The following is a 25,303-nucleotide window of genomic DNA, read 5'->3' as shown; positions in this document are numbered from 1 at the left end:
TGTATAGACACCACTATGTCCATCTCAAATAAGATGCAAGTTGCCCCGTCACTGTATAGGAATAGACAAACTGTCACCAATGAGAATCTAGCCATACGAAGGCCGCAAATGAGCAACACCTGCTAAAGAAGGATTCGCGCCATGAGACACCACAGTCCACAATTCACTGCGGAGTGAATGGGACTATCAACGCAACATCAAAAGCCGTCAAGGTCGGATTTTCAACCACCTCCAAGTGGAGAAAAGCAACTGATGAGGGAGCAGCCACCGATCCAGAATCCTTGGAAGATTTCTCCTTCTTCTCCTTGTTGAGGCAATCCTTTTTCCAGTGACATGTTTTGCCACAAATGGGACACATAGACTCCTTTTCTTTGTCCTCCTCCTTTTGGTCCTTCACCTTCTTCTGAGAGGACTGACCAACCAAGCTGAAGCAATCAAGGTGGAATAAAGCCCACTAAAGCAAGGCGGTAACTATGAAAGAAGAGTTATCACCATGTCTTCAAAAGTGATCACCTTCCCTACGTTTTGAACCTACATCTAAAGCTGCCTCAACCTTTTGATATACTCCTACATAGTCCGCATCTGTATTTCCAAAGAAACTCGCTTCGTGACAATCATCCGATTGTACATCTAATCAAGCTCCAGTCATATCTCTTGAGCCACTGTCAAATGCTCAATATGAGAGAGAACAACTGTAGTACATGAGAGAAATAAAAATAAGCAAATGCGAGCATTGAGTTTATCCCAATGTGCCTGAGCCTTTGCCAACTCCACCTTATCACTAGAAGAGAGTCTGGACTCGTCTTGCGAAGAATGAAGATGAAAAGCCTCTGTAACAAGCTCCACCAAATCATAGGACTCCGGGATGGCAAGCATCGTGACCCGCCAGATGCGGTAATTATTGCCATCGGGCTTTTAATCTGATGGAAGAGCCAGTAAGATGAGCACCTTCCGGTCCATGATCACCTGAAATTCAGTTCCGTCCTTAGAAGACGTCTTCATCTACAATGCCTGCACAAAACACAATGAGCATCCCTCTCTAACTGTAAGAATACAACGTGCTAGGGCTCAAGTTCGCTCGTCCCGCTGCTCCTTTACCCATCAAGGGCAATGAAAAGGTAAAATTTTGCACTTGAAGACCCAAAATGCAGCCTTCTTTCTTTTCTGACAGCAAAGAAAACAGCAACAGCCCCAGCAAATCTTCTTTCTTACACGCCCACGCTTGCCTTAGCCTTATTCTAATGCACAACTCACCTGCTCGCACTTGAATGCTGAAAACACACCCTTGTATCGCATTGAAATCTTCTCTTCAATTCAGTCCACCCTAGGTCAGTCCTTCAATGATCTAATACCTTGTTAAGAGTGAAGCAATACGGAAGCAAATGACCAAGACACAGAGTGAACAAAGAGAGGAGAGAGAGAGTGAGTGAGTGAGTGAGTGAGTGAAACACAAAAAATCTACAATGAAGAATTTTGTATAGGAATGTAGAAATATACACGAGTGCATGGAGAATATCTACGTATATCTCCACCTCGAAGATCTCACTCTCTGTCAGCCCTAAGTGCAGTCTCCATGGTCTGTAGCCTGAAATCTGTAAAAACCAACTGATAGAGACTACTGAAATCAAGGCCTATAAATAGGCTACGAAAAACATGAAAAATAATGCACATCAACTGCATTAAATGCAACTGACTGCTGCAGTCCAATTGCTTGGCACGTGTCACCTTTGCCTAGCAAACCTGCCACGTGTCATCTGCCTTGCTGCCTACGCTCCTACCACGTGGACTACCTGCTGTAAAGTGCACCTATCTATCTAGGGAATGTCACTCTCTAACACCAGGGGTTGTTTGGGGGGCAAGGGGAAGGGGTGTCTCTCTCTCTCTCAAGAAGTGTGGTCATGCAAGCCATCTTCGAATGCACACTTGAGAGTGTTTGGCTATGAGGCTTTTGTGCACATGAACAATGCAAAAAATTGGAGACAAAGTCATGTAAATGCATTTTCCTAGAATATGGTGGCAAGGGTGAAATGGGGTATAGATTATGGGATCCCAAGAAAAGGAAATATGTACGCTACAATGACGTTATCGTTCGGGAAGATTGCATGCATAAACAGCCCGAAAAGACTGAGGAAGTCAAAAAGGTTTTGTTTTGAGAAGAGATACCTGTAGGATAGCAAAGAGTGCTCGTTGTACAACAACAAATGCTTGTTGTAAATGACCCTATAAATGCAAGGAATGATGCTGAAATTGATCAACAAGAAGCTGCCCATGATATACCATAGCTTCAACAAGAAAATATGCCAGTAGAACAGTCAGAACAAGCAGAACAGCATGCTGAACCATTTCAGAAGGGTTTTGTTCTGAGAAGAGATACCTGTAGGATAGCAAAGAGTGCTTGTTGTACAACAACAAATGCCTACTGTAAATGACCCTAAAAATGCAAGGAATGATGCTGAAATTGATCAACAAGAAGCTGCCCATGATATGACACAGCTTCAGTAAGAAAATATGCCAGTAGAACAATCGGAACAAGCAAAACAGCATGCTGAACCATTTGAACAGCAAGTTGTTAATGCAGATTTGGTTGAACAACCAACAAACACTAATCATTGGGTCCATACGTCGACCAGAAATACCAAACAGCCAAATAGGTTTGTTCCTAGTGCAAATTATGTTGCTGATTATGTCATGTTGACACATTGTGGTGAACCATCATGCTTGAAGGAAGCAATGAACAGAGAGGCAAAGAGGACAGCAAGAAATGGCATAAATCTATGTTGTTCGAGACAGAATCTCTAAATAAAAATGGTACTTGGGATTTGATGCATTTGTCACAAGGGAAAAAAATCCTACCATGCAAATGGGCTTGCAAGATTAAAGTCACTTCCGATTCCTTGCCAAAGTACAAAGCACAACTTGTTGCAAAGGAGTACAAGCAGGAACATAGGATTGATTTTGACAAGATCTTTTCTCCAGTAGTCAAGATGACTAATTTGCGAACCATATTGGGATTGGTTGCATGTGAGGATATGGAACTCATACAGATGGATGTAAAGACTGCTTTCTAACATGACAATCTACATGAGGATATTTATACATGCAACAGCCAAAGGTTTTGTGGCCAAGGGGCAAGAAAAGATGGTACATAAACTCAATAAAAGCTTGTATGGGCATGAATGGTATCATAAGTTTGATACATTCTTGCAATCTCAAGGATTTAAAAGGAGTCAAGTGGATCATTGCTTATAGACCAAGAAAACAGCAGATAGTAGCCTTATCATGTTGGTTTCATATGTGGATGGCATGATGATTTGTGATGGGGATGTTCATGCCTGGGACACATTCAAGTAGAACCTACACGACAGTTTTGACATGAAGGATCTTGGCAAAACAAATCACATTCTTGACATGCGTATACTCAAGTACAAATCAAAAGGTCTTCTTTATCTGTCACAACAAGAGTATGTATCCAAGATTTTGCAACATTTCAATACAGAGGGGACAAAAGCAATTGGCGTACCATTGCCTCCATATGTGAAACTTGATGCAAAGGATAGCCCTACATCTGATAATGAAAAGACCAAAATGGCCAAGATTCCATATGCCTCAGTTGTGAATAGCTTGATGTATGCTATGGTCGCTACAAGTCTTGACATAGCGTTTGCGGTGAGTACATGGTTCCTAGTAGAAAGCATTGGAAAGCAGTGAAAGGTATATGAGGTATCTTAAGGGCACAGAGGACTTGTGCATCTCCTTTAGAAAGCAAAAGGCATCTATCGTTGGCATTACGAATGTAGACTATACTGGTCATGCTGACTACAAGAAGTCTACTTCAAGGTATGTATTCATCTTCACAAGGGAAGCAATTTCCTGGATTTCTAGGCTACAGATGTGTGTTGCATTGTCTACTACAGAGGTAGAGTATGTGGCTGCCACTCAGGCATGCAATGAGACTTTATGGCTTTCACGTCTAGTGGAAAAGCTTGGCATTACCGAGACCCTTGTCCTCCATTGTGATAGTCAGAGTGCTAGTATACTAGCACAGAACCACGTCTTTCATACAAAGACGAAGCACATACAGGTGAAGTATCACTTTATCAAGATGTACTTGACAACAAGAGCATTAAGCTTGTCAAGGTACATGCAAATGATAACCCTACAAATCTTCTCACGAAGAGCCTTCCAACAAAGCGATTTGCTCATTGCTAACAAATGATGGGAATCGGATAATATATGTATTTCAGCTTGGTTAAAATTTAGACTTAGTCGATTCTTTTCTTCAACCTTAAGGCACGCTACCTTTAGGTGGGAAGTTGTTGGGGAAAAAGGGCCACCATTCCTTTTATATATGCTCAAGTGCGAATGCATCCATACTTTATATATACGAACCTAGCATCATGGACCATGGTTGTGTGTACTAGGACGTGTCAAGTGTCCAATCTCAAAACCAATAGAAGAGGAAAGGAAGAGAGAATAGGAAAAGAAAAAGGTGAATACAATAATAAAAATTAGAAAATTCATTATTCCTTACCGTATCTATGAGGTTCTCACTGTTAGATTTCCGGACTTGCGAGTTGCGTCACACGTCTTCATTGTGATTCCTTATATAGATTGGGTTCAGCTATGAGCAGGCAGCAATCACAAATCTGAAATCGGATTTCTTTTGTTGGCTGTAGCCTATTATGGTTCATGGACAGCAGTTACCCATTTGTTGTTTGCAAAGAATACGAGAAGAAAAAAGAGTGATCAGTCATGAGTTGAGAGTCAATACTTGTCAAAAGATGACGTACCAGTGAGACAATAGGGTTTGCAGGAGAACACGGAGTGAGCTCAGCAAACATGGAGAAGAGAAGAGAAGAGAGAAGAAACTCTGATGAATGGAATGATGAAGTTCTCAATCATGGAGTGAATGTGATACAAGGGAACAAGGGTGCCGTAGCATAAGGAAGATGATGAAGACAGCCATGAACCACGAACCGCAATGTCCTCCTGAAGGGGTGTGAGGGTAGTGGAGAGGCTGGAGAGAAGAGATGACAGACCAAATGAATCAGCCGTGTGGAATGAGTGAGAGAGTGGCCTATAAATAGGCATAGTCAGTCTAGGATGGCGCCCCTTTTTGGGGCTGCAAACCCTAAACGCAAAATGCGGGTGAAGGGTGAAGGGTTTCTCAACACTTCAACTGTTGAGAAACCCTTCAACTGCAGTTTGTGTTTTTGTGTTTCTGTGTTTTGCGTTTAGGGTTTACAGCCCCAAAAAGGGGCACCATCCTAAACTGACTGTGCATATTTATAGGCCACTCTCATTCATTCCTTACGGCTGATTTTATTCAATCCGTCACCTCTTCTTCCCAGCCTCTCCACTACCCTCACACCCCTTTAGGAGGACATTGCGGTTCGTGGTTCGTGGTTGTTGTCATCATCTTCCTTGTGCTACGGCACCCTTGTTCCCTTGTATCACGTTCACTCTATGATTCAGAACTTCATCATTCCATTCATCAGAGTTTCTTCTCTCTTCTCTTCTCTTCTCCATGTTTTGCCGAGTTCACTCCGTGTTCCTCCCCGCCAACCCTACTGTCTCACTGGTACGTCATCTTTTGACATGGTATAGGAGCTGCATCTGCTCACCTAGCAGTGAAGATCCTCCACTCCAGTGAAGACAAAGACCAATAGCGGGTTCGGCATCCGCTTCTCTTCTTCTTCCGTTGCATCAAAATCTCGTTTTTGCAAATTTCAGGTGTTTCAGCTTGCTGCCCACACCCCGTTCGCGGTGGACATCTCAACCGAAGCTGTCAATTGCTGTCACTATCAGTTGGTGCCTGATTTCCAGCCTTCTTCACGCAATTTGGAGCTACTTCCAGCCAGGTGACTGCTGTTCTTGTGCAGACCTGTTACCGTACAGCTTGCCACATCATCACAATCATGCTGCCTGCGTTTTTAGTCTTTCTCTCTCCTCACCTGCGTTTTTCTACTGATTGCAACCTCTTATTGCTGGTCGCATCCTCCTCCCACAGACAGCTCCCTTCCAGCCCTTCCACTACCCTCCCACCCCTTGAGGTGGACATTGCGGTTCCTGCTTCACATTGCCCTCACACCCCTTGAGGCGGACATTGCAGTTTGTGGTTCATGGTGGTTGTCCTCTTCCTTCTTCAGCAAGGCACACTGGTATCCATGGCTTCTTTACCAACAGATGACCAAACTATTAGGTGCTCCTACTATGGCATCACCGGACACACCACCGATGCTTGCCGACTTCGACCTTTGCTCCCCACACCTCGAGAGTACATGTGTCTTCCACCAGGCACTCCTTGTGCCACCTCTCCTTTCTGGGCCACAGAGATTGTTCTACATCGGCTATCAAAGTACTATGCTCAAGTCAATAAGACGCACCCAATGCGCACTAAGTCCTTTCGAGCACATGGAGGATCGATTAGCGCTACGACCTCCTAGAGATCGTTGCAATGCCAGCGGCAATCTTCTCCCACTTATTTTCAGGTATAGTGGCTTCCACGACCTACGAATCTGCCATCCACTCCATCGAGAGACAGTGATTGTTTGATACCGTCTCCTCGTCAGTCCGCTCCTTCAAGAGACAGTGGTTGCTCGACTCCTTCCTCTTCTTCGGCTACCCAGTCTGCTCCACTGAGAGACAGTGACTGTTGCCCACCTCTTGCTCATTCTGAGCCCTAGCCTTCCCCACCCTCGACTACTCAGGTTCGAGAGGCTATCTCTGAAGCTCTTCGGCACCCCAGATACCTTCTTCGGCACGACCGACGGTACTTCCTTCGTCATCACACATTTTGGAGTCTGTGATCCATGAGTTTTTGGATTCCCTATCTACTCCACCGGGGGATTCAGAGAGGGATGTTGTTTCTTTACCCTCAAAGGGATCATCTACTTCTTCGCCTTCAACAAGGGCCCCTCCACCTCCCACCTCAGAGGGGGAACCTACTCCACATGAAGTTCTTTACCCATCCTCTACTTTCTTAGGGTGGTTGTCTTCGACCAGTCATCTCCTCTACTGGATCTTCAAGTACCACCTACCTCGGGATCTTGGAGGTTCAGCCCCGACTTGGTGACGAGACCTTCCTGTTCCTTCCGGCATGGATGCATGGAGCTAGTGGCTTCTCTCCCGAGGTTGAGTTTCGGGTTCTCCAGTTCACTCTGTCTACTATTCTTTACTACAAGTTTCCTTTCAGGTGGAAATCTCGGATCTTAGGGATCCTCTATATCTTCTTTCTCCTCTTCTTTATTCCTCGGTCAGCATGGAGCCACCTCCCAGGATCAAGTACAGGCATATCCTTATGGTTCTCGGCACCACACAAAGTCCAACATTCCTCCTATGCATTGCATGTTTTCATCATCTTTGTACTAGGGCGCTTGGGCAAGTGAACAATTTTCCCACAAGGGACACTGTCCAAGTGGCACTTGTTGCATGCGCATTCTTCAACATGTAGCATTGCATCTCCACCTCACTCTTCTCTTGTTCCCCTTTTTGGGCCTGAGGGGGGGTGTTGAGAAACCCTTCACCCGCAGTTTGCGTTTTTGTGTTTCTGCGTTTTGCGTTTAATCTACTCTAATACCATGTCAAAAGATGATGTACCAACGAGACAGTAGGGTTTGTGGGGAGGAACACGGAGTAAACTCAGCAAACATGGAGAAGAGAAGAGAAGAGAGAAGAAACTCTGATGAATGAAATGATGAAGTTTTGAATCATGGAGTAAATGTGATACAAGGGAACAAGGGTGCCGTAGCACAAGGAAGATGATGAAGACAGCCACAAACCACGAAACCGCAATGTCCTCCTAAAGGGGTGTGAGGGTAGTGGAGAGGCTAGAGAGAAGAGGTGACGGACTAAATGAATCAGCCGTAAGGAATGAATGAGAGAGTGGCCTATAAATAGGCATAGTCAGTCTAGGATGGCGCCCCTTTTTGCGGCTGCAAACCCTAAACGCAAAACGCAGAAACGCAAAAACGCAAACTGCGGGTGAAGAGTGAAGGGTTTCTCAACAATACTTACCACATGCAAAAGCAAGCCGAACAACCAACACATGTAGGAGCATGCCACAATTGGAATCAAGGGCAAATTGCAATCACAAACCACTCACAATTGATAAACGCAGTCCCCCATAATTCACCAAGAACAAAATTGTTAATTCGTCCAGAGTCCAACTCCACTTCACTAGGATTGGATCGTCCACCGTCCATGATTGATCATTGGATTGTGATTCATCAAGGCTTTAAATAGCTTAAGCCTCAGTGATCGTCTGACATAATTAAATAAAAAAAGTTAATGTGTGGTCGATTGTCGAGTATTATTAAATTAAAAACGCCTTTTTTAAAAATAGTTGAAAACCCTATCCTAATAGGCCTGAATCCTAGCTAACCTGCATGGGCCTATAGGTGTCTTAGTGAAATGAGTAATCCCTGACTCTTACATGAGGCCCGGACACCACCTAGAAATGGTAATAGGCTCATTCCACCACAAGAAAGTGAAAAGGCATTTTCGCTTGGGACATCTCGCATACGACTCTCTTTAGGAGTTGTTGCATCCACAAATGGTTAATGGCCTTTCACGCCTGAAGCTATCGCCAAGATATCCATAAAGCTTGTCGACTTGGAAAGTAGCACTTACCCCATTCCCTCAACAGTCTACACATAGACCTAAGGCGCCTCTTAGAGTGATTCATGTTGATCTTTGTGGGCTGACATCCACTAACGCCTTGAACGACACATTGTACTTATTTTTTATTCTACATAATCATTCTAGATACATGTGCATGTACTTTGTCAAGCATAAGTCAATATCTATACATATACTTGGGTGCTATTGGTGCATAACCAGATTGGTCGTTGTGTAGGATGTATGAGTGACAATGAGGGCGAGTTCACCTCTCGTGAGTTTTCAAAGTTTATCAAGATCATGGCATTTCGCCCCAGCTTACCTCTACCAACTCCCCTTCACAGAATGGAATCGTAGAGTGTAGAAACCGGATCATCATGAACATAGCATGTTTAATATTGTTCGCAGTTAAGCTCCCCGAGCACCTTTGAGCCAAGGCTATTAATACTTCGGTGTATATCCTGAACCGTTGCTCAACTATGACTATCCCTCAAAGGACTCCCTATGAGACATTTTTCTGGCTCTCAACCTATAGTTTCCCACTTGAGAGTCTTTGAGAGTCATCCCTACACACACACCCCTAATGATAAAACAGGCAAGCTCACTCCTCAAGCTGATCTCTTGATTTTTGTAGGATACTCCTCCAAATCAAAATTCTATCGTTTGTCCAATCCTCAAACAAACAAGGTGATCATTAGGAGAGATGTAGTGTTTGATGAGAGGGATATTGTGGAATTTTCTACACCAAACTTGGAGCCCTTTCCTCACATTATTCCCTCAAAGATAGTGCCTTCTAAGCCAAGTCTACTCATGGTAACCCTGAAAACGTTTCACTGCCACTGAAACAAGAAACCGCTGCAACGGCTAAAACGTTTCACTAAACGCAACACTCAAAATGAAACACCTGACTAAAACAAGATTTTTGAAATAAAAAAGTGAATTTTTTTGTGCTTTTTTGAGAGTTTTTAAATACTTTGCATATATGATACACATAATTTATTGACATGAAAGGGTTTGCATAGTATAAATGTGTAAGTTGTATCTCATTATTTATAAGAAAACTAAATCACATATATTATTCAACCATAATTTATTGACATGAAAGGGTTTGCATAGTATAAATATGTAAGTTGCATCTCATTATTTATAAGAAAACTATATCACATATATTATTCAGCCTTTTTGTTGTGAGGAGTGCACAATGATGTGCGAGACAAAAATGAAACAAGAGCAATGCTAAGAGTGAGAGTGAGAGAATCACAAGATGAGTGTACTAGTTGATTTATGATATACAAAGAATAAAATGTATTTATATGTTAGGGTACAAATAAGGGTTTGTTTACACCCATAAGTTTATACACACAGAGATTAAGGGACTTTACACCCAACAACCTCCCACTTAAAGGCCTGAAGTGGTATCTTTAAGCTAGCCAACTCCCACTAATTGAATGCAATTCTCATGTTGAGCCTTTGCAAGACTCTTAGTGAGAACATCTGCAATGTTATCTTGGGTTTTGAACTTAGTCAGTGTGACAAAACCATCATCCAAGACCTATCGAGTCAAGTGGTACCGAACATCTATATGTTTAATACATGCATGAGACATGGCATTCTTAGCCAGACATATGATACTCTAGCTGTTACACCCAAGCACTAGAATACGGGAAAGAAAACCAAAATCCTTTTAAGTATCTAAAGATACATTTCACTGCTTCCAATTGTGGCTTGCCAAGGTTAGACATAAATCTACTAATAATTCCCACTGCATGAGCAATGTCAAAACAAGTTGCAACCATGGAATACATCAAAGAACCAAAAGTTGATGCATAAGGCATGCCCTTCATAGCAGTAGCAACTACATCATCTTTTGGGCAATCAGCTTTGCTAAGCTTTATATATAGTAGTAAAGGCACACCAAGAGGCTTAGCATCAACCATATTAAATTTGTCAAGTACTTTGTTGATGTACTTGTCCTGTGAAAGAAACAAGGGTTGCTCTCTATCTCTTTTAATGGCATGCCCAAAATGTGTTCAAATGCTCCCAAATCTTTCATTGAAAAGGCTGAACTCAGCTGCCTTTTAAGAGCATTTAAAGTACTCTTATGCTTTCCTATAATCAACATGTCATCCACATATAAGACCAATACAATAATGCTTCCATCATCAGCCTTTTTAGTGTGTAAGCAATGATCTGCACGATTGCATTTAAATCCATGGCTGAAAATAAAAGTATCAAACTTTTTATACCATTGTCTAGGGGCTTGTTTCAACACATATAAGTTGAGCATTTAAAGTACTCTTATGCTTTCTTGCAATCAACATGTCATCCACATATAAGACCAACACAATAAGGCTTCCATCATCAACCTTTTGAGTGTATAAGCAATGATATGCACGATTGCATATAAATCCATGGCTGAGCATAAAAGTATCAAACTTTTTATACCACTGTCTAGGAGCTTGTTTCACCCCATATAAGCTGCGTTTCAGCTTAAAAACTAAATGCTCTTTCCCTGCAATAGTAAAACCTTCAGATTGTTTCATACACAGCTCTTCATCCAAGTCACCATGAAGAAAAACAATCTTCACATCCATCTGATCCAACTCTAAATCCAAGGATGCAAATGAGAGCAAACAAGACACAGAGTGTAGTCATCTTCACCATGGGTGAAAAAACCTGTTGGAGGTCTATGCCTTCCTTCTGTGTATAGCCCTTGGCAACCAAACATGCCTTGTACTTGGGCTTCCCATCAATATATTTCACCTTGTAAACCCATGTGTTAGGAATAGCTTTCCTTCCTTGGGCAAAGGTACAAGCTCCCATGTGTTATTCACATACAAAGACTTCATCTCTTCCTACATAGCAAGCTTCCACTTTCTCTTGTTTTCACATGACTGTGACCTCCTTTTTGGTAATGTGCATATCACATGCTGCAGCCATAACATCTACATCATTACATCAAGCTGCAACAAGTATCTCTCTAGTGTCAGAGGAGCTCAGCCGAGAGAGATGGAAGTTCGAGTGAGCGTAAGTGTCAGTTGGAGAGAGAGAGAGAGAGAGAGAGAAAGAGAGAGTAGAGTCAAGTACAATTCGATAAGAGTATACCAACAATTCTATTGGTACACAAAGAATAAAATGTATTTATACTTAGGGCACCTAAGGGTGTATTCACATGTACAATATGCGTGTACTATACACGGGAGTTAAACCGCACCTTTATCCCAACAACCTCCCACTTAAAGGTCCGATGTGAACCTCTAACTAACCAACTCCCACTAGTCGTATGCAATGCTCGTGTTGAGCTTTGCTTAGACTTTTAGTGAGAACATCTGCAAGGTTGTCTTGTGTTTTGATCTTCCAAGAGGTCTTCTCACCTATTGTGAAGATGACCACTTTACATGTGCTTTTTGCTCTTACTGCTGTTTTGAATTTAGAGCTGTATCAAATGGATGTAAAAATAGTATTTTTGCATGGTGACATTGATGAGGAAATCTACATGAAACAGTCCGAGGGCTTTGTAGTTCCTAGAAAAGAACAGATGGTGTGTAAGCTAAAACGCAGCTTGTATGGGCTGAAGCAAGCACCACGGCAGTGGTACAAAAAGTTTGATACTTTTTATGCTATCTCATGAGTTTACGCGCAGCCATGCAAATCATTGCTTGTACATGAAAAAGGATACAGATGGCAGCCCCATAATACTTGTTTTGTATGTGGATGATATGTTACTAGCTGGGAAAAGAAAGACTAGCTTGGATGCTCTCAAAAATCAGCTGAAATCAGCTTCCTCCATGAAAGATTTGGGGAATGTAGAGCATATTTTGGGCATGAGGATTCGTAGAGATAGAATGCAGAAATTGTTGTTTTTATCTCAAGAAAAGTACATTGGAAAGGTACTGGACAGGTTTAACATAGCTGAAGCTAAGCCTTTTGGGGTACCCTTACCTCCTTATCTCAAGCTTAGCAAAGCCAACAGTCCGAAAGATGACATGGAAGCAAATGCTATGAAGGGAGTTCCTTATGCATCAGCTTGTGGCTCTCTTATGTATGCTATGGTTACTACTCGTCCAGATATAGCTCATGCAGCGGGAGTTGTTAGCAGGTTTATGTCAAATCCTGGCAAAGCACATTGGGAGGCTGTCAAGTGTATTCTTCGATACCTTAAGGGTACACAGAAAAAGTATTTGCTATGGGCAGGGTGCACTTAGTTTGCAAGGTTATTGTGATGCAAACATGGCAAGCGACTTGGACACTCGTAGGTCCACCAACGGGTATGTCTTTACAGTTGCTGGTGGGGCTGTTTCTTGGTGTTCCAGGTTGCAAAACATTGTTGCACTGAGTACCACTGAAGCTAAATACATATCAGCTACTGAAGTTTCTAAGGAAGCTATATGGTTGAGCAGACTTGCAGATGATCTCGACATGTCTATGGGTACTGCAGTTTTGGGATGTGATAGCCAGAGTGCAGTGTATCTGGCTAAGAATGCCATGTATCATTCACACACAAAGCATATAGATGTGCAATATCACTTCATCAGACAGATTCTGGAAGATGGTCAAATCACATTGACCAATACTAAAACACAAGATAACCCTGCAAATGTTCTCACTAAAAGTCTAAGCAGAGCTCAACACGAGCATTGCATTCGACTAGTGGGAGTTAGTTAGCTAGAGGTTCATATCGAACCTTTAAGTGGGAGGTTGTTGGGATATAAAGGCCCGGTAACCTCCGTGTATATAGTACACGCAGATTGTACATGTGAACGCACCCTTTACGTGCCCTAAGTATAAATACATTTTATTCTTTGTGTACCAACACATTGTTGGTATACTCTTATCGTCTCGGACTTTTCACTCTACTAAAAACTCTCTCAAGCCATCACACTCACTGGTTCACTCCTGCTCGACCTCCATCACTCTCTGTTGTGCCCCCCCTCAGTTCCAACATGAGAAAATGTATCTTGGTATGGCTAGTAGTATGCAAATTTCCATATGGAGTAACATTGCAATGGTCTAAAGTATACAAATAAGAATGGTGCCTAATGCATCTAGTGCTCCTAGCATGTCAAATACACGAGGGGCTAGTCAACTAGATGCAATGTTGCATATTAGTTAAATTGAAATTACAACAATGTGAGAGTATAAAGCATTGCAATGCTTAAGGGGAAGAAAGGCCTGCAACCTAGTAGAGGTTTCGAGGTAAGTAAAGTCAGAGGTAAAGTTTCCATATGTTTCTTGTTGAAGCTTCAGCATTATTTCACCAATAGATGCAAAGTGAATGGAAAAGGATGACTTGGCAAGCATCCTCAATTGTTGCAACTTTACCGAGGTGCCATTCAATTAGAGCGGCCTTTAGTTCAAGGCTCAATCAAGTTCAACAAAGCAAGGGTCTAGGGTATGGCGTGATGCTCAAGGGAAAGGTAGCACTTCCACTCCTCCGATTGTGGACAACTCTTGTATGTAGTGGATCTCGGATGAACTTAGCATGCATCCAAGATATTGTGCTACAATATGTCTGCCATGAGGTCACTACTCAATGTACTAGTCACTGTGAGATATATGCAGATGAGTATGAGTTTCACCTAGGCACTAAGACTATACTCTTGCATTAGTTTGGGATCAGTTCAAGTTAGGCATGAGCTTTTGTCTCCATTTTGAGACCAAAATTCTGATCAATTTCAGCTCAGTTTTTTATCAATTTGAGAATCATTTATCGTCACTTTTGAGATCAATTTTTGCATTAGTTACTGATCAGTTTTTGCAAACAGTTTAAGACCAATTCTCATATCAAAAAGTGATAAGTATATGATCAATTGATACTTAGTTTTCAATGGTTTACAGCTAGTTCCATGGACAACAGCATGTGAATAAATGCCATTGAGAGTTTCACTCATGGTTTATATTGAAAATATGCTTTACTAAGGTTCTGAAGTCAGAACAGTTGAGAAACATAAGTTATGGGTGTATCCGATGGGTTTCTAGTAACAGTTCTGAAATGTTATTTAAATTTATGTCACGTTTATGCTGGATGGAAATTTTCGGCAAGGTTTGAGGAATGTGGCATGGTTAGACAATAGTGACCAATGTTGTGACTGAGATGCCTTATGGAAATTTCAGTACAGTATGTTTTTTCTTTGACACAATGCGGTGCAATTGAGGATGATTGCATGGATTTCAAGAGGGAGGTTTGCCATCGAGACATGAAATTTTGACCTGCTCTAATCTTGCTGATAAGATTTGATTAAGATATCAATCAAGCGTGCAAGGTTGTTTAGCACATGTGATGCACATGGCAATTATTTCATGGTAACAAGCCAAGGACCCCAAGAATGCAGTGGATATCAAAGACAAAAGTTGTAATAAGTTATGCCTAACGGGTACTAGCTGGTACTCAATGTCAAATTTGGGCCTAGACCAATTTATTGGTCACTAATGTTAGTGGTGATATTAGAGATTAGGCAATTAATGCTAGTCTAAGGGTCAATAACTGCTCGGGGATACTTGAAAAACAAATTGGTTTGGCCAATTTGATTATTGGTTGGAGAAATTACTTTTTTTAAAGCATTGGAATAATTATTAAATTAATTTTTTTAATTAATATTCTAATAATTAATTTAATAAACTCAAAATGCTAAAAAATGGAATAAGAAGACTACCACTTGGCAAAACTTTCCCATGCAAGTGCAAAAAACGTTTTTAGGGGCTGGTTGAAGTCTCTTCTAGCCATTGTGAGAGAAAAGGAGACTATTCGAGAGCAAGGAGAGGTTGCTCATGTGATTTCAACCACCAAGAATCAATCCTATACCATGTGACAACAATTTGGAGCTCTCTGAGAACAGGTGACAACAAGCCAAGATCCTTTTGGTGCACATGATAGCATGCAGGAGGGGGCAGCACTCTTTCTTGTGGTCCTAAGCTGTAGATGACAACTTCCATGGCTGTTTGGGTAGGGTAGCAGCAATTTTTCAGCATTTCTCGCAATTAAACTCTGAAATTTCTCTCTCTACAACATTCTCTCTCATCCCCTGACCATTTCTCAAGTTACCTCAGCATTTTCCAACAGTTTGAGCCATCAAAGGAAAAAATTTCAATCATTCTCTACTATAAACCCTAGTTTACAGCATAAATTAGGGTGTTTTTGACAAGCGCCTTGGGATGCGTACTCAAAATTAAAGGCCTAGGACTTGAATTCCAATAGCTGAAATTAAGGAATTCCAAGGAGTTTCAAGAGGCCAGCCAACCAACCAGCATAGCATTTTGCATGAGCATGATCACACCTACATTGTCTCTTGCATAACTCCAATGCATTGGCAATCTATTCTGTACACATGGATTTGTGTGCAATTATCTACTTTTGGTCTTTTGGAGTGATCAACTTTGAATCCACCATATTCATCGCATTGCACATGGTAGTCTCCAAGGCAATCTCCCTTGCTTGCTTAGCTTTGCTAGCCTGCTTTCCATATGCTTCTTTGCCTCTCCATATATCCACCTTTTGTCTATTCCTTCATCATTGACACCTAGTATTGGTAAGGACAGCTTGTTTATTTTGTGAAAGCCTTCGAGTCTTTCCCTTAGTCTCCCGTCAGTTACTTAATCAACCACAATCCGCGTTTTTTGAAACAAACACTCAAAATTTTATTTTTTTAATTTCATTGTTCCATCTGCCTTTGCAAGACTTTATTAAGCTACTCAACAGTCAAGGTGCACCCTTTGTCCGATGCCTTGGTCTCTCTGGAGTGACCACTTGGACTCCCTTCATAACACGACCATCATCTCTATAGTCTTGATAGAGCATTGAGCAACCACCATGTACCCTTTGTCCAATACCATAGCTACTTTGGGGTGGGACACCTTGGGATAAAAACACCAAAACAAACAAAATTTTGGTTTGACCTTCCTTTCTAGCGCATTGGCTTGAGATGGGGTATTGAGATAAAGTAAGCATTACATGCTAAATTAGCCTCTTAAACAACCCCAAAAGTGCTTCCTTAATGAAAACCCTAAAATGGTGCACAATTTGAGAGAGTTTAAAACAATACGAGGTTTGAGATCCCGAAACTTTCTGTAAATAGGTAGACTATCCTCAATTCAGCTCGATCTCATTTTTGCAGGCTCCAAGCCCTCTAGCTTCACTACCCACACCTTGTTCATAAAGGACCAACTAAGGCTACTCAACCTTGTCTTTGAGTTAACCTAACCCTAATTTTTTCTATTGAGTTTATGATTTGTCATACATTTTCAATTATGTTTCCAAGTTACGGTATTTCTTCACAACCCCTCGTGCAATGAAAAAGGCTCCCCCTTTGACAACTCAACCCCCCCAAAAGAAATCTAAGGAGATAGTGAAGGGGTAAAAATACTTAATGACAAGGTAGAAGAAGGAGATGTCAAGGGTCAAAGGAGAGGGAGATGCTATAAAAGAGGAAGGATGGTTGTTTAATCAATGATAAAGAACCACATCCAATAGAAGAACCATCAATCGGATCTTCAAATGCCGCAACCTCATTAAAGATCACATCCCTACTCACATTGATTTTTCTTTTATTCGGATCATAGAGTCGATACCCCTTCGTGGTCAAGCTATAGGCTACAAAGATAAGCTTATTCTATTTGGGATCGAGTTTGCTCCCTCTTTTCCTTTTGTCCACATGGACATAAGTAGCACACCCAAAGATGCGAAAGTCGGATATGGAAGGCTTCTTCCCAAGAAAAGCCTCATAGGGAGCCATATACTTCAATGCTGAAGTAGGGGGTCTATTGTGGGTATGAACTGTTATAGCCACTACCTCACCTCAAAGGGAATGAGGTAAAGTCCTATGCTCCAACATTGACGATCAGAGCCCATCTCTAGCATGGTCCAATTGGCGCACTCCACCACACCATTCTCAAATGGTGCAGATGATGAGACACACGAAAAGCACACTAAACTAGAAGAAAACGCAATCAAAGCTTCAAATATCTTGTCAGACTCTAACTAAGGCTCCCAACCACGAGATGATAGACTGACAAAATAAGGCAACAGTTATATCCCACAAACACTTATCTTTTGGAAGTTGGCTCGAACTTATCTCATTGTTTTTTTGGGATATGAACATAAGCATCACACCTAAAAACCCTGAAATAAGACACATCTATGGCCGATATAGGTGACCGATTGAGGATGTGGATAGTGGTGGCCACTACCTCAAACCAAAGACATTGTGATGTCTGCCAATGCCACATCACGGCTCGCACCTATTAGAAGTCTAGTCAGCTCATGAGTGAGTCTGGGCATTTTGGTATTTATTACTAGTTGACCAGCATTTAATGTTGGCAGACCTAATCACACTATTGGCAACTTCTGGCCTATTTACTTGGCTCCTCTTCCACAATCTATTCATTCATCATCTACAAATTCTAGTGTAAGGCCTATTGGAGAGAGGGGGCCGGTGCTATTGCCCACACAACCAATGACTCACTCTTGTATGTGATTGTCTCGTGTTTGGTGTATGGATTCAGTTTTTGTGCATGTCTCTAAGTTCTCCCTTTGTAGTGTTTTTTCTTTTTTCTCTCTTGTTGTGCAATTTGTTACAGTAGTCTTCGACACTTCCGTCCAATTTGGACCCACTTCTAATATGGTATTAGATTTCAAGATCATCGTCTGGCATAGTATCAAGCGTCTGTGTTTGAGCTCCGAGTGTTGTTTTCTACTATTGCAGATCTGCCCACTGCTCTTGCTGATCATCTGGCTGCAATCTGTTTCCAGATTAGGGAGTCCATGTTTATTGCTGTTCGGCCTGTCAATTGCCCCAAAAACCTGTGTTTCATCAATTGTACCTGTGTTTTGCTGTTGCAGTCACCTTCCTAGCTGTGTTGACTGCATTTAATACTATTGCTGCCTGCGCTTTGATTTTTAGCATGTCTTTTCTGGTTTTGCATTTTCTTCAAGCTAGGCGGCAGTATTTTCAGCCTACTTTTGTTGTCTTCGGTCCTTCTAGCGGGTTTTGCTTGATTTTATTTTGTCTAATCAAACTTTGTCCTCTTACAGTAGTCGTTTTGTGATCGCCCTATGTAATGAAGCATAGAAGCCTTAGGCAAAGGCTTCGTGAGGAGATATGCTGCATTGTCCTCCTTGGGATAATAGGCCACTGCTGGCTCGGAATCCATGATCCACTCTAGAACATAGTGATAATGAACCTCTATGTGCTTTGTGCAAACATGAAACACAAGGTCCTTTGCTGGAACTAGAGCACTTTGGTTGTCCACATGCAACTTCATAGGTCCAAGCTAAGGAAAGCCCATCTGCACCAACATGCAGCGAAGCCAAACCATCTCCATAGCTGTAGAACATAATGCACGATACTTTGCCTCTGTGGAAGAAAAGGCCATAGTAGGCTACTTCTTGCTACTCCATGAGGTAACTCCTAATCCAAGGGAGAAGGCATAACCTATAGTGGACCGTCTCAAATCCACATCACCTACCCAATTAGAATCACTCCAACCAAAGAGAGTAACCCCCTCTCCATACATGATCCCATAGGATCAAGTCCCCTGTAAATAACGAGAAACACACAAGGCCACTCTCCAATGCTCTTGAGTGGGAGTCTTCATGAAAGAAAACAACAATGCCACGATAAAAGAAATATTCGGTTGAGTGTGAATAAGCCAAATGAGGGAGCCAACAAGACACTTGTAACAAGTGGCGTCTGTAAGGAGGGCTCCCACTGCCAAAATCTTGGACTCCGAGTCCATACGGCACAAAATAGGCCGACAATCAGCCATACCATACTCCAAGAGAAGCTCCGAAATGTACATGTGCTAGGGAATAAAAATGCCATGTGCCATCTAATAGATCTCCAATCCAAGAAAGAAATGGTGGATCCCAAGATCCCTCATATCAAACTCCTGTCGCAAAATCTCTAGAGTACAATCCACCTCGAGTATAGCTCCATGTAATGATAAGGCCATCCACATACAAGATGAACAAAACACACCTATCACCCTCGACCTTGAAGTGTAGATTAGAGTCATGAACTGATCGATGAAAACCACTCTATAGAAAGAATCCATCAATCCTCTAGTACCAAGCGCAATAAGCCTGCTTCAAGCCATAGAGGGCCTTCCACAATCTGTAGACACAGTCCTTCCCTAGCATAAGAAAACCTAGAGGCTCTGAAACATAAATCTCCTCCTCAAGGACACCATTCAAAAAATTAAACCTTACGTCCATCTGATAAACAAGCCAACAATGGTGGCCCGCAAGAGAGACATGCGAGCCATAGATGCAAAAGTCTCAAAATAGTCCAACCCAACCCTTTGACCAAAACCCTTGGCAACAAGCCTAGCTTTGTACTTATCCAAGGAACCATCTACAAGGTACTTGGTCTTATAGACCCACTTCACACCTATCACCTGCTGCTTCGGGGGACACAAAACCAACTCCCAAGTCTAATTACGCTCAATAGAATGGAGCTCCTCCTACATGGCCTGATGCCAAATATCTTGTGCAAGAGTCTCCTCAACTCTAGTGGACTCACTGTCATGAAGAATCTATGACATAAAAACATGAAATGCATGTCTGTGAAAGGGACTCCCCTTCACCAAGAGAAGGTCAATCCTCCTCATCGAAGGAAGGCTCCCCCGCTGACAATTGCGCATCCCTAGAAGACCTTGGAGGGGAGGCTGAAGGAGTGGAAACATGCAACGAAGTAGTAGTTGCATCCGTCAAAGGTGGTAGGGAAGCCGAGATGAAGGATGAAGGAGGGAGAGGAGCCAAAGACGAAGAAGGGGTACTAAGAGGCAACCTAAAAGGAAGTAGAGGAACTAAGGGTGGGGGAGGGTTAGTCGATGATGAAGAAACACCTGTAAGAGAACCATCAATAGGATCCTTGGAGGCCGCAACCTTATCAAAGATCACACCCCTATTTACCTCAAGCTTCCCTGTCATCGAGTATAGAGCCGATAGCCCTTCATGATAGTATTGTAGCCCACGAAAATGAGCTTCTTGGACTTCGAGTCAAGCTTGGTCTTCCTCTTCTTCTTATCCACATAGACAAATGCATCACATCCAAAGATGCAAAAGTGAGACATGAAGGGCTTTTGACCAAAGGAAGCCTTGTAGGGAGTAGTGTCCTTAACACAGAAGTTGGGGAGCGGATATGAACCATAGTAGCCACCACCTCATCCCAAGGGGTATCGGGCCATCTCGAGCATGGTTTCATTCACACACTCCACCACACCATTCTCCGAAGGTGTATTCAAATGGGTATAGTTCATCCAAATGCCATGATCCTTGCAAAATTAAGAAAAGAGGTTAAAAGTAAACTCTCCACCAGGATCTTCTTGTACGCCATGAACTTTGGAAGTAGTCTATCTCTCCACAAATACCTTCCACTTACAAAAACGGGAGGATGTCTCACTCTTGTACTCCAAAAAATAAGGCCACGCATAACAATTGAAGTCGTCTATAATCAACATCAAATACTCAGCAAGGAATTTGCATTTTCAGCAAAATGCAAGAAACAAGGGCCACCTAATGCCGAGATGTCCCTAGATCCTAGATGCTATTGCCTAGCCGTCTGGAGAAGTCCCTAGTTGCCAAGAAGGTAAGGGCCGTGAATGCAACAAACACAAGCTAAAAACTTGTGCTTAAGAATTTTGGGCTGCTCCTCTGCAATGAAAACATGCTCTTCTACAAGAAATCTCTAAATTATGTTCTCATTTAGGCAATGATACCATGTGAGAGAGTGCAATATAAGAGAAACACGAACATAGAGAGAAGCACAAAGAGAGAGAGAGAGAGAGAGAGAGAGAGGAAGCAAAAGATAAAGGAAGAATACTGCACTAATTGAAGAATGCTGATACAATGGGGATGGACTAATCAATCACTATACTCAACCCAAAGCATTAGTAAGGGCACCAAATTAGGGTGATGACAATGGCAACACCAAGCATGGAGTGTCGGAGTGTGCACATACAAACGGAAATTGCTGGCCGACGAGCAATAAATGCTGGTCACTCTCTAAAAAATACCATTAAAAATAGGAAGGCCCTAGAAAAATTCCTAGATGACAATGACAATGTCCAATAGGTGTAGGCAAATTGGAAAGTAAAAATTGGCCTAGGAATGCACACAAGAAGCCGATGATTGAAGAAAATGCACCTAAACTACCAGAGCTCCTATGTCTCCGTCGGACTCTCACACGAGCTCATAACCAAGAGATGACAGAATGACATAACTAACATAGGCAGGCTAGCAAAAATCTCCTCTTTAAGTCTGCCCACAATCAATCAACCCTTCAGCGCTGTTCTAATGCCATGTCAAAGTGCAATGAATGCAAAAGCATGTGACCGGACTGAAAAAAAGCAAACATAACTAACTGATCAATAAATAATTAAAAAATGATGTGAATACAGGCTGCCTGCCATGTGGCACCCACATGCCTTGCCCTGCCCAGCACTGTCCCACCTACCCAAACTGCTGCAACAACTGCTGCAAACTGTCTGACCTAATCAGCAAATGCATGAATCTGCCCTAAAATGCTTGTACACTGCCTGTAGCCATCCAGGGGATGACCAAATCTCTAACATCTTCTTCTTTCTTCACAATGGTTCTCTTCTCTCATGTCTGTGCAGCCTATTACAGTGGATGCTCATGCTTTCATCACTGCACCTTAATCCAACAGCTCTCTGCTGACCATTGTTGCTGCTGCAAGATCATTACTGGCCTCCACAGCCACCTCAGCCTGAAATGCACCACTCAGCTGTCTTTGACTGCTGCTACTTTACATCAATTGCTGCAGCCACTATATGCTGCATCATGTGCTAAGATGCTGCATCCTACAAGTGAAAACACAGCCTCAGCCACTTGCAGTTATTTTCCTTCACATCCTCACAGTTATATACCTGCTAAAGTTGGCTGGCTGCTCATTTTGACAATCTGTATGATTAATGATACACTCCATCCAACTTTTCATGGCATCTTCTACTCTTACCTTCAGCGGCACTCAGCCCGGCACACATCCTCAAGCATCCCTAGGTATTCAGCCCCCTTGCTCTCTTTTATTTCCGTTCAGCTGTTCTAAATGTATGCAAGCAACAACTCCTAGATTGAGAAATTTTACTTAGCTACCACCTTACTGGATCCTACACAATTTTACAAGTCCGTGTCAGATTGAATACAACTTCCTATGTACATCCAGTGCAGTGCACTCATCCTGCCATTTTATCCCTACCATGACTTCTAAATTTGAGTGATAACTGGCAGCTTGTTGTAAACCACGGCCAAACTTGGCTTACTGATCTTCCTTTCAAGTGTGGTTCTATGCATAAACCCAAATAAGACAAACGAATCCCTTTGACAAAAGGAAACTTCAAAGGCCTTTAAGAAACTATAGCCCCAGCGTGAGCTTGAAAGCAACTTCATGCACCCATCCAATGCTAACTGCCACCTCCAACAGTGACTAGCAACTTATTGAAGGTCGCCACAAAATGCCACCAAAAATTTACAGAATGATAAGATGCCAGCTTTAGAACCAAACCTGGAAGAACATCATGCAGGAGCCGAACTCACGTCGGCAGTGTCGTCGCATCATTTCGAACTGCGTACAGGCCTACATAAAGCATCTGCGTGCAAAAGCCGTTGACAGTAAAAGAGCTACATAAGAAGCATCTCCGGCGAGCTTTCAAAAGAGACAAAATAGCTTCCGCGGACCTGTCGAATTTCTCCGTGCTATTATTTTCTTTGCACGAAAGACCTTAAGCTGCGACTCCTCCTCCTCTTCCTCCTCCTCCTCTTCTTCTTCTTCCCCTTCAGTGCCGACGACTAGATCGAGAAGCTCGATGCAGAACCGAACAAACGGAGGGGATGGAAAAGGAGAAGGGCGCATCGGTTTCGAGAAGGAAAAAGAGGAAAAGGAGAAAGCAGCGATGGCGGCCTTGCACGAACGGAGCAGGTGGGAGAAAGGGAGAGAAAACGGCACCCCTTTTCCCTCTCTCTTTCTCTCTCTATCTCGCAGAGAACAGAACAACAATCGCCAAAAAACGATAAAAAGGAGACACCTTAAAAGGTCGACAAGATTTGGAGGAAACAATCCAGACGAAGAAGATGAAGACCAGGTGCTCAAAAGAAAAAATACAATTTTCTTTTTTATAATTATTTTCATTCCATCGAGCGAGCACAACACAGAGTAAGTTGAGTTCACTGATGCGCGGCCCCACCCACCCCTTTTACATGTCTCGATGAAAACAACCGGTCCACTTTTTAAATACATTATTATATATTGTTCCGGCCTTTTATACATATATATATCCCCATCCCCAAGAAACACAGGATTCTTTTTTTTTCTTTTTGACTGCTGGTCATACTATGAGGGTAGTAGTCCTCCCTCACCCAAGTGATGGCATCATGTGATGCGCATTGATAGCATCCACCCTCTACTCGTGAAATCTTGTCCCACAAGCCTTTCGGCTTTCTTGTAATTATTCTCGTGCCTCCGTTGCACCTCATAATATACTTATCGTGTTACCTTCATTCTGTGTCATGTTACCTTGCCCGTTACATGTTACCTTCCACTGCCCCATGACGTGTTACGCTTCCGCATTCCATGTTGTGTCGTGAAACGCTTCCGCAAAACTATGTGTCAGACGGCTCTGAAGAAGACGATGAAAGCCAGAGGAAAGCAGTCCGATCAAAAATATGAGCACGAGTTCCTTTCACCTCCCAGCCTTGCCTAGTTCATTGCTAGCCAGACTCATCGTGATCCGATTGCCAGCCGTCAAACCTTGGTGAGTCCTATTATTCTTGGACTCTCTTAAATGCTAGGCTCCCCTAAACCCCATTCGGGCGCCCAAGACCCCGGACGGTCATGCCTCGTGCATGTTTCCCTTAATTTACTTTATAAATATAACATTTCCTTCCCCTTAAGAATCGGTTTCGTCCTCGAAAACGATACTTGGAAGGTCTAACTGTAAATTGGGAAACCTTTTCTTTAAAGTACTTACTCGCTCCCATGTTGAGCTTTCTTCTGAACAATCTTTCCACTTAACCAAACATTCTTGATAAATAGTATTCCTTGTTCGTCTATTACGAATATTTAATATTCTTTCTGGTTCATGTAGATTAGATTGGTCATTTAATAGCTCCTCAATGTTATCATTTAAGATTAGATTATCCAAAACACCCAGCTTCTTCCTTAGCTTACTTACATGAAAAACTGGATGTATTTTACTACCAACAAGTAGTTGGAGCTTGTAAGCCAGTTCTCCCACCTTTTTAAGTATTATGAAAGGACCACAATACCTCGGTGAAAGCTTTGGACATTGTCCCTTTTTCATAGTTTTAGTTTGTTCAGGCACCTTAAGATAGACCAATTCTCCTTCTTCAAAGGAGGTGTCTCTTCGGTGAGGATCTGCATATGCTCTAGCTCGATTTTGAGCCTTTTTTATATTTTCTTGAGCAAATTTTAACATACTATTCATATCCTCCAAAAAATCTTTAGCTGCCTGAACCTTTTCCTTATGCAGTCCTACTGCAAAAGGAGCTCAGTCCTGAAACCCATACATTAACATAAATGGACTATATCCAGTGGAAGAGTGATTGGCACTATTATATGCAAACTCTGCTATCGGTAAATACTCTTCCCAATTAGTTTACCTTTTACTTACATATGCCCTAAGCATAACTTCAAGGATTTGGTTAACCCTT

At 42.3% G+C, this 25,303-nt stretch overlaps 1 protein-coding gene across 1 annotated transcript in view; it reads right to left on the bottom strand.

Annotated features, from left to right (window-relative positions):
• LOC148010400 (uncharacterized) overlaps positions 1-23,675 on the bottom strand; it is a 57,906-nt gene extending 34,231 nt beyond the window's left edge. The window contains exons 1-2 of the mRNA XM_087671958.1: positions 23,312-23,675; positions 23,139-23,223 (exon numbers count right to left, since the gene is read on the bottom strand). The gene's annotated coding sequence lies outside the window, so the exon portion shown is untranslated. The remainder of the gene's footprint in view (positions 1-23,138; positions 23,224-23,311) is intronic.
• Between the last annotated feature and the right edge of the window lie 1,628 nt (positions 23,676-25,303).

The sequence above is a fragment of the Lygodium microphyllum genome, chromosome 29 (assembly GCF_053477565.2).
Source record: "Lygodium microphyllum isolate KBCC chromosome 29, Lygodium_microphyllum_v1.1.10, whole genome shotgun sequence".
Lineage (NCBI taxonomy): Eukaryota > Viridiplantae > Streptophyta > Polypodiopsida > Schizaeales > Lygodiaceae > Lygodium > Lygodium microphyllum.
This window is presented reverse-complemented; position numbering and strand designations above follow the sequence as displayed.